Source organism: Mustela putorius, unplaced genomic scaffold, assembly GCF_011764305.1.
Source record: "Mustela putorius furo isolate JIRA1106 unplaced genomic scaffold, ASM1176430v1.1 tig00003909_pilon_pilon_pilon, whole genome shotgun sequence".
NCBI classification, from domain to species: domain Eukaryota; kingdom Metazoa; phylum Chordata; class Mammalia; order Carnivora; family Mustelidae; genus Mustela; species Mustela putorius.
The window spans coordinates 38360956-38371187 of NW_025422057.1; positions in this window are offsets into that span (position 1 = coordinate 38360956).

Sequence of the window (10232 nt, forward strand, 5' to 3'; positions counted from 1 at the left end):
CCCCACATTGCGCTGGTCAGAGAGAATCATTTTCATTTTAATTGGTTTTTTTTTTTAGTCACACCTATAGATGGCTTCAACTGTGGTAATTTGGGGACAATGATAACGTTCAGGGTCTGAGGAGAGATGTTGTGTTAGGAGTGAGATGGAAGATGAGCTCTTTCTCATGTAAAGGCTAAGTTTCTCAACAGAGTAAGTGAGGAGCTGAAGTCACCTCCTTCAAGAAGAAAAGAGATCTGTCCCAGGAAACAACTCACAGGAAGTCCACTAGTGTTGGGGGAAGGATATACAGAACCAGAGTGGATGAGATTCTGTTGGCCAACCCATCCAGGGCAGAGAAAGTCTGCTGATCATCAGGGAACAGTCTGGGCCCAACGATGTCACAGTCACACTTACCACTGCCTGGTGGAAAGCCTGGGAAAGAACAGGGAGTTCTGAAGCACCAAGCCAATTAAAGCCAGCATCTCATCCTGGATAGGAATATTCTCTGGCTCACCCCAGGCTATGTTGGCCAGTTTGCTTTTGAATTTATCTGCCCAGATCTCAGGGACTTTTTCTCCTAACAGCCAAATATAAAAATCTATTCCTGATTTTAATATGGACAATCAAATGAGGAGAAGTTAAAAGGATGCAGAATGAGTGTCAACCCTGTGTGTCTCTGTTTTCTTCCACTATGGCCACCCCTGGGACCTCAATGGTTCTCAGTGAACTGTTTTCCCACCATTAGTTGTAACCTGGCTGATTTCGTTTGCTGGTGTGTTTCCAACTTGGGCCAGGCCTGGCACATGGTGAGTGCTTAGTAAATATTTATGAGAAAATTTGAAGGCTTCATGTGAATGTCATTGTTTTATATAGTTAGGAAGACAACTACGAATTGATGGTGCTATCTAAAATTTTCTATTATTAAAAATAACTTGCATTCTAAGGTTTCATTGACATATAAATAATATTTACCATTTAGTAAAAATTTAAGATGTGCTATAAATTTATACATACATCTCCAAACTTCCCAATGATTCAGCAAGGTATGCTTTATTACCTCTATTTTACGAATGAAGAGCTGGTAGCTAAGGGAATTAAGAAGAATTACCGTGAACCATAAAAAGGTGAGGTTGGATCTAGAAACCTGGTCTGTCCGACTCTAAATGTGGTCATTCTTCCATTCTCCAGATGCTATGCCACCAGATGTGTGGGAAATCTCCAGTCAAGTCCTGAGCACGAGTTGGTAAATTAGAACGAGTTCGCCAGTGCACTCAGGCTTCCGATTCAGGAAACAAATTCACTGTAGCCACGCTCAGATAAGACTGACTTCTCAAAAAAAGTTTCCTAATTTGTAGAGGTGAATGTTTGTTAATAGAGGACCTAAAATGCAAACTTAAATGTGAAAGACTTTTGAGGAATATTCCACCGTAGTCTTAGTGAGGCTCAATCGTTTCCATATCAAATAAGCAGGTATGTGCCTCGTGAATGAATCGTTTTATTGAATGGCTGGTTCCCTTGACAACTGTGGACATTTTAAGACATGGCTACAAATTATTTTAAAAAGACCCCCATCAAGAGGTCATGACCTTTGCCCTGTATCCTTTAATTTGTTTGAGCTTGTGACTGCTTCAGGGAACAGAAATTGGAAGAACCACACTGAGTACCTTTTGCGGCTAGGGCTTTAGTGGAACATTGGGTCTTCGTAGCCCTAAACAGACCTGTAAGGAGTGTGACTACTCTTAAATCTTACACTGGGAGGGACCCCCATCTCATGAAGAGGCCACCTGAGGCACTCTGATAAATAGTCCCAGCGCAGTCCAGCTTTCAACTTATCCTGGCCCAGGAAACAGACCTGTTAGTGAAGAAGCTTCTAGATATTACAGGGTTCAGCTATTCAAGTTACCTCTTTTTTAAAAAAAATATTTTTTAAAATATTTTTAAAAATTTATTTGAGAGAGAGAAAAGTGGAGGGAGGGGGAAAAGGGAAAGGGGGGGGACAAGAAGATTCTGCACAGAGTGCAGCGCTAACTTGGGACTAAATCTCATGACCCTGAGATCATGACCTGAGCTGAAACCAAGTCAGTCACTTAACCGACTCGAGCTACCCAGGTGCCCCTAAAATCACTTCTAGCTTTGTGAATGCATTTAATGCATTCCATTTGAAGCCCTAGGCATTGTGGTGCAGAGACACAAGTCATTCCCACTATGACCTGCCTTCATCTCTCATTCACAGAAGCTGTGAGCCTAATTAGTTAATCACTGTTTATGCCTGTAAGTTTGAAGTAGCTTATCCTTTCACATGATCACTAAAAGAGATGAACAGAATTCATGTTAATGAACAGAAGTCTTTAGTTTTGATGAAGTCTGATTTATCTGTTGTTTTCTTTTTTGTCTCATGAACTTTTGATATGAGAAGATATTATCTAATCCAAGGTCATGAAGATGTACTCCTATGTTTTCTCCCAGGATTTTTATAGTTTAGTTCTTACATGTAGTTCTATGATCCACATTGAGTTAATTTGAATGCACTTTCTATTTAAGATTTTATTTACTTATTTGAGAGAGAGAGAGCTGGAGCAAGGGGAGGGACAGAGGGTGAGGGAGAAGCAGACTCCCTGCTGAGCAAGAAGTCTGATGCAGGACTGGATCCCAGAACCCTGGGATCATGACCTGAGCTGAAGGCAGACACCTAACCAACTAAGCCACCCAGGTGCCCCAAGTGTGTTCTTTAAAATAAGACACTTGTCCATAATAGAATTCATTTTTTAAATTATTAATTCATTAACATCTATAATAAAAAATTTGATAATTTAAATAAAAACTTTAGAAAGTAAGATTCATGCCATCACAAAGGTGAGGAAAATAACCTATCAACAAACTTACATTAAAGAAAGGACAGAGATTTTACCAAAATAACATTTTCAACTTCAGGATAATTTGTCTTTTGATTAGCCACTAAATGTCATCAATATTTGAAAGGATATTTAGTTGGATGTAGTGAAATATTTTGGAGAACAGATTTGGGGATGACAAAGACTCTCTTCCCCTAAACTTCAGTGAGGTTCTTATGAGTTCTTCTCAGTAGGCCTTGACCTTGGGTTAAGTCCTTGATCAAGGGCTCTGTCCTTGGCCGGCTTATTCCAGTTTTAGCAAGAATCCCGCTGAATCAGTTAAGCAAAAATTCCCTACCCTTGATATCCTATCACCCTAGCTTGCCTAAAATCCCAGTAGGTCAGTTAAATAAGAATTACACCACCTCTTAGTAATTTTCCATTCACCGACCTCCCACCCTGCTACTTGGCTATAAATTCCCACTTTTCCTTACTGTTTTCGGAATTGAGCCCAATCTCCTTCCCCTACTACAAAACCCCCTTGTAGACTTAAATAAAGCCTTCCTTGCCATCTTTAACAAATGTCATGAATAATTTTTTCTTTAACAGGAACAGTCTAAAAAATTATGTACATCAGGTAATAGCTGTCCATGACCGCTTTATAGCAGTCTCTGAACGTGAAATTTGTTCTTTCTCCTGGCCACCTCTGATTTTGCCAATACCTCATAAAATGTGGACATAAAACATAAATATTCCCAACCATGATGTGGTGATTCAGCAGAAAATGGGATATAGTTAAACTGCACTTGGCATCTCTGCCTTGACTCCAACAATCGTTCACGTTTCAGGGACACATCTGCCTAGCATCACAAGCCATTTGTCCTTCCTAAATCCATCAGCGACAACTAACAGCAAGGAAAATGTAAAGTGCAAAAGGTATTTTTCAAGACAAATTGACTTCAAATTAGGCATTGGTGCCTGTAGGTAGTATGAAAATGAAATGATCTAGAAAGCAATTTATACCTTTAGTGAACTCCAGAATGTTCTGTGCATTGGCAAATTTAGTACAAGGTTTTTGGAAAGTGGATATTCAGGGACATCAAAACTAATGGCAGATGCCTTAGAGCTCTTGAGGATTGCTTTGAATGACACTGGGTACCCCCTTTCCAACTTAACGGCAGGCTGTTTGACATACAACTCCAATTCTATGCCTGAAAACCCTTTTCTCTCCTTCTCCAGCCAAACTCACTTAAAGAAATATGGAAGTAGCCCAGACTATCTCCTCAGGGGCAAAAGGAAAGCATTTGTAAATATTTTTCCATCACCCAAGTCATCCGAGATTCCCACTGAGGCTGCTTGTGTGGAGAAAAAGAATAATTATTCTCTCCAAGGAGAAAAGGATCACATCTACAAGGGTGCCTTCTCTCTGATTCACTCCTAAAAAGATTAACTTTATGAAATTTGCTGCCATACATCTATTTCATTAAGAAAATCTAGATGAGGCTGTATGGCTAGTAATCACCCACCAACCTTCTTCCTTAATACACACCTCCACACACGCACACACACGTGCACATATAGGCACGCACACACAAATTAAACATGACAAGAAGAGTGGTTAGTTTTTCCCAAAACTGTGATGTGATGTGGGGATTGGGAAACTGGGCTGAGTAGTTCTTATTAAATATTAAAGTATAAGAAAGAAGTTGTGGCATGTCCTTGGACAAAAAAATAAAGGATCCTTCTTTCTTTGTTAAACATGTATTGAGGCTCTACCATGTTTCTGGTAAACTGAAATTACAAAGGTGCGTGCCAGCCCTCTCAGGAGCTTGTTATTTTGGTGGGGATAGAAGGATATGGAAGGAAGGTAGTTCTGTTAAATACCCAATTAACTGTAACACCAAGGCCAACAATTTCAGGGCCATAAGAAAAGTATATGGAGTATAACATGAAGAGGTTTGTTACGTTCTTTGTTCTTCCTCTTGCCATGATCCATGTTGAGCCTGGCACCTAGCAGCCCCATGCTGACCACCGCTCCTGACCACAGACCAGACTCTACTCCTTCCCAAGTGTGGCTCTACCAGGAGAGCAAGCCCGTCTCATCCGCTTGCTTCATTTCTGGGTATCTGGCCAGAGAAGCAAGAATTTTCTATTTATGAATCTGATTGCATGAGGATCAGTCAATTTAGTGAGCCTTGATCAAGACAGTAAGACCTACCTTGGCAATTCTAAAACAGTGAGAAGGAGCTGCTGGGGTTCAACAACTGGGACAAGAATTGCTCTGAGTTTATTTCTGGCCCCTCAAGACTGCATAAGCAATTTCCTCTGTCTACTTTGGATAAAGTCAACTCAAGGGCCATCTACTCCAGAGGCTCTCCTTACACTCACAAAGAGAATTAACAATCACTTCCTCTGAGACTCCTTTGCAAGCATGATGGGATTCTCTTATAACCCTCTATTGCATGTGTTGCTTTATGTAATTTGTGTCCGCTAAGTTATAAGCTCCTCAGGGGTAGGAATGTATGTTTTATAAAGATCAGCATAATAATAAAAACAATAATAAAAACTTACTTTTATTGAGTTCTTACCATGTACCTGCAGTGTTAAGTGAATTATATGCATTTTCTGTGGCATATTGTTCTTTCCAAACCCAGTCACAATATTGTCACCCATCCTACATGCGCTTTTGCCATGTGGTATTTCCCTATCCCATTAAGAAGTGGGATCTAATTAACCTTTGTCTTCACTATGAACTGGTCTTAGCGACTTAATTGTAACCAACCGACTGCGGCAGAGTATATGTCTTCTGAGGCTGGCTCTGAAGATTTACAACTTCTGTCTTGCTCTCTTTGAGTACTCCCTTAGGATCACCCGCTCTTGAAACCAGCTCCCATTCAGTGGGGAGCCAGGGCTACATAGAGAGGCCACAACCAGCACTTAAATAGATAGGTGTGTCTGAGCCCACCCTTCAGTAATCCAAGTGTGGGTGCCAGTCTCATAAGCAAAGAAACCTTCTGACTTTTCCCAGTTCCTAATTGAGACCTTGCCTCCTGTGTTTTATCTGAATTCCAGACCTACATGTCCTGACAGCATAGTAAGTAGTATTCATGTTATGCTACTAAGTTTAGTGTGTTTGTTACACAGCAGTAGATGACATAGGTCTTATTACTCTCCCTAATTTAGAGGTAAGTACATTGGGTTGATGAAAAGAGTAAAGACCAGAACCATCTATTCAGCCCTTTTCTATGTCAGAAACATTGTGTAGATCATCTCATTTAATCCACAAAAAGCTGAAGTAGGTTAGTTTTAAGAATCATATTTTAAATATGAGGATATTGATGCTGAAAGGAATTAAGTAACTGGCCCTAAAATATACAATGAAGGATGAGAAGATGCAGCTTTGAACCCCAGGAGTCCTTTCTGGAGGCTGAGGTCTATAATCTGTACACTGCAAATCCAGGCTGCCATGCATAGACAAAGAAAATAGTGGGAGAGCTGGAGCGCTTGGGTGGCAACTATGGTTTTCTCTGCCTCTATCAGCCTATATGGCATGGTGATTAGAGCTGCAGAAAAAGGCATGAATAAATCTGGGCCAAGCATTGTAAGAAGACAGAGAAATGGATCTTTGGTTTGTGTTTGTTTTCTCTTTCCAATTCTGTCAGGTTTTGCCTCATATATTTTGACATTGTGTTGATAGAGGCATACACAGTAAGGACTGTTAGGTCTCCCTAGAGAATGGGCCCCTCTGTTATTATGTCATGCCTCTCTTTATTTTTTATCGTTTGCCTTGTTCTGAAGCCTGCTTTATCAGAAATTAATATAGATATTCCATATTCCCTTGGCTTAGTGTTACCACGGTATAATTTTCTCCATCCCTTTGTTCTTAACCTGTCTTTTCATACTTAAAGTGGATTTCTTGTAGATAATGTATATCTGGGTCTTCTTTTTCATCTATTTTGACAAACTCTTTTTTTGTTTGTTTGTTTGTTTTTTAATTTGTGCTTATGGACTCTATACGTTGTTAAAAAGAAAACCACTGGCCCAAAATGGCCTCAATTAGCCTGAAGTCCCAAACTAGGGCTTAATACCTAATCTAACTGTAGTTTCAACCTCCCTGAATTCTCTGACTTTACTGAAGTAATCTACTACCCAGGCCTTCCCCATCCCCCAAAGGAAGATGAGGTAATCTGCATGATAAGACCCCTGCTCTTCCCCTTAAGGGAACCACTTTGCCTGAACAATCTTTTTCTTTTGTTAATAAATTTCTTAACCCCCACCCTTCTATAAAATCCTTCCATTTATACAAGTCCTCAGAGCTTACCTCTGAGACTTGCTAGAAGGGATATTGCCAAACTCATAAGTCATTTAATAAAGTCAATTACATCTTCAAGTTTAATTGGCTGAATTTTGTTTTTTAATATTTAAGGTACTATTAAAATATTTGGACTAACAGCAACAAATTGCATAATTGTTTTCTATTGATTGTATTTGTTTTTGGTTTTCCCCATTTGTCCTACCTTCTCTGGTTTTTAACTGAGCATTTTAAGATTCCATTTTATCTTTACTCTATATATAAATTATACATCTATTCTTTACTTTCATAATTGTAATAGAGTTTCTAAGATTGTTTCAACTAATGGAAGTTTACCTTCAAATCACACAATGCTGCCTAATGTGTAGTGCAGTTGATTTAGAACATTACAAATTTCTCCTACTTACCACATTGTTACCATTTATTAGTCATTCAGTAGGGCATCAGGCAGGCCTCAAAGTGGGAGTGACACATGACTGCTAATGGATATGGGGCATTTAAATATTTGTAATTAGTGGTGATGGTTGCACAACCTGTAAATGTACTAAAACCCACGGAACTGTACATTCTAGAAGGTTAAATTTTGTGATTTGTAAATTATATTTCAATTAAGCAGTTGTAAAATATCTAACATACTATATGATTCCATTTATGTAATATTCTGAAATGGAGAATAAATTAGTGGTTGCGAGGTGCGGTGGATGAGGGTAGAGAGGAGGGGGAGTCCGGTGGGGGGTGGATATAAAGGTCAAAGAGGGGACTTCCACACACATGCACAAATGAGTGCAAGGAAAGCTAAAGAAAATTGAATAAGGTCAATGTATTATATCAACGTCTATAACCTGGTCGTTACATTGTACTCTAATTTTGCAGATGGTTGTCATTGGGGAAAATTCCTTAAAAGGTACATGGGAGGGACGCCTGGGTGGCTCAGTTGGTTAAGCAGCTGCTTTTGGCTCAGGTCATGATCTCAGAGTCCTGGGATCGAGTCCCGCATCAGGCTCCTTGCTCCGTGGGGAGCCTGCTTCTCCCTCTGACTCTGCCTGCCACTCTGTCTGCCTGTGCTCTCTCTCTTTCTCTGACAAATAAATAAATAAAATCCTTAAAAAAAAAAAAAGGTACATGGGATCTCCTTGTATTATTTCTAACGAATGCATGCGAATCTACCATTATCTTAAAATAAAAGCTTAAATAATAAAAGGTATTGTTGGGTCTCCCAATAATGGGTCCATGATTAAAGGAGCAAGACTGATACAAAGTGGATAGAGGGAAGACCAGCCCATCCATCATCTTTTGTAATGAGAAATATCACAACATAGGCTACCTTATTCCTCCTTAACTTGCTGAGTTAATCAATTGAGCACATTGACAGAAATACGTGGCAGTGTAGAAAGCTTCAGACTAGCAAGCTATTTTTAAGCCTAAACACAAATTTTACACTTTCTAAAACAATTTATATCATTTATATCTATTACACTATAATCAAGTATTACGAAACTCATGTACCAATATGAAAAGACAGCTGCTGAGTATAAAAAACTTAAGCTGGGTGTTTTGGAAGACCCCCATAAAACACTAAAATACTGGTCTCAAATTGGGAATGGAAGAAACGATTGTAAAGTATTGGCATTTTTTCATTTTAGAAAAAGTCTGGCAAAATTCTGCGCTCACATTTCTTTGCAAAAGTTCTACTTTAAATAACTGCAAAGAACTATAGCTATGCCTTCTGTAAGAAAGGCGGTAAGATGCAACTTGGCACCATTCACTTTTTTGAAATTGAAATCAAATAGTTACAACTGATGTCTGGAAAGTTTGTAATTCCTGCTTTACCAGTGTGTCCCGATTAACCAGCCCTAGACACGCTATGAGGGTTTGTCCTCTATACTCCACACGATCCAGATACACGGGAAGTGTAACTGTGCTGAAAGGGGGCTGTGCCACACCCACAGAGGGTAGATTTCAAAATCGGTCAAACTTGTATAGAACTGTTGCTGATACAATCTGGAAAATGTCATACGAACTCCAGGTAACTTGCAGTCTATAAATTACAGACCATATAGTGTAGTGTAGGGGCTACAGGAAAAAAGGGGCATCAGGCAGGCCTCAAAGTCCTCCGTGGGACAGGTCCTGTGGGGCTGAAGCCCACCCCCAGCACACAGCTTGCGAAAGAGATGGCGTGCGCTGTGTGTGCGGAGGAAGAATGGTGTGTTTCATGGCTTTCGAAAACCATTTAAGTCTTTTTAACAAAATCCACAGGTCTCAGAGCCATGGAAAAATGATGCATTGTTCTTTTCACTGTGTTTTCCAAAACGATTGGCACTCCATCCATAACAGCAGGGTATGTTTTTAGTGGGCTGATAGAAAACATCATTCATATCCAAAGATAGGACCGATGGTATATTTGTCACGCAGCTTGGCTTTGCAGTTCGGGTTGAAAACTGCTGCTGTCCAAGAAAATGTTTAGATGATTCAGCCAAGGAGCTAGTTTATTGGTTTTGGCAGCAGACAACAGGTGACTATATTTCATGGAGGAGGGAGGTTTTAGTTGTTGTTTACACAATCTGCCCAGCCGTGGCCATGATTATTTAGGTTGGTGAACTGGACAATATTTCATGTCTTGCGAGCCCGATGACTTCTGTGGATGGGCTGATGTTGCCGCTATTTGCTTAACATGATTGGAGTCAAGTTCTCCTTTTACCAATACACTCTCCAGCTACCCCGAGGAGTAGCATCTAGGCTTCGGAGCGTCTGCATTAGACAAGCTCCTCCAGTCCAACGCAGCAGGATCCCGCAGGAAATTCTTGCTGCACATTTTTGAATGACGTCGAAACGGCTGTACGGACTCTGGCTAGAGAGCACATTTAATCACAAGAGCTTGCCTGTGATTGGGGGCTATCCTGCGCGGCAAATACCAGTCTCGCAAGGAAGCCCTTATCCACCCGGAAGGCGGAGACAGGTGGAGCCGTGTGACGGGTTTATACTTGCAGCGCGCAAAACGTACTCTCATACACAAACACGGAAACAAATCAATGGGGCCGTCTGAGAAGCCACATGGCACATTAAAAAGATATTTCCATAAGACGTAGACCATCTGGATTCTGCTATCA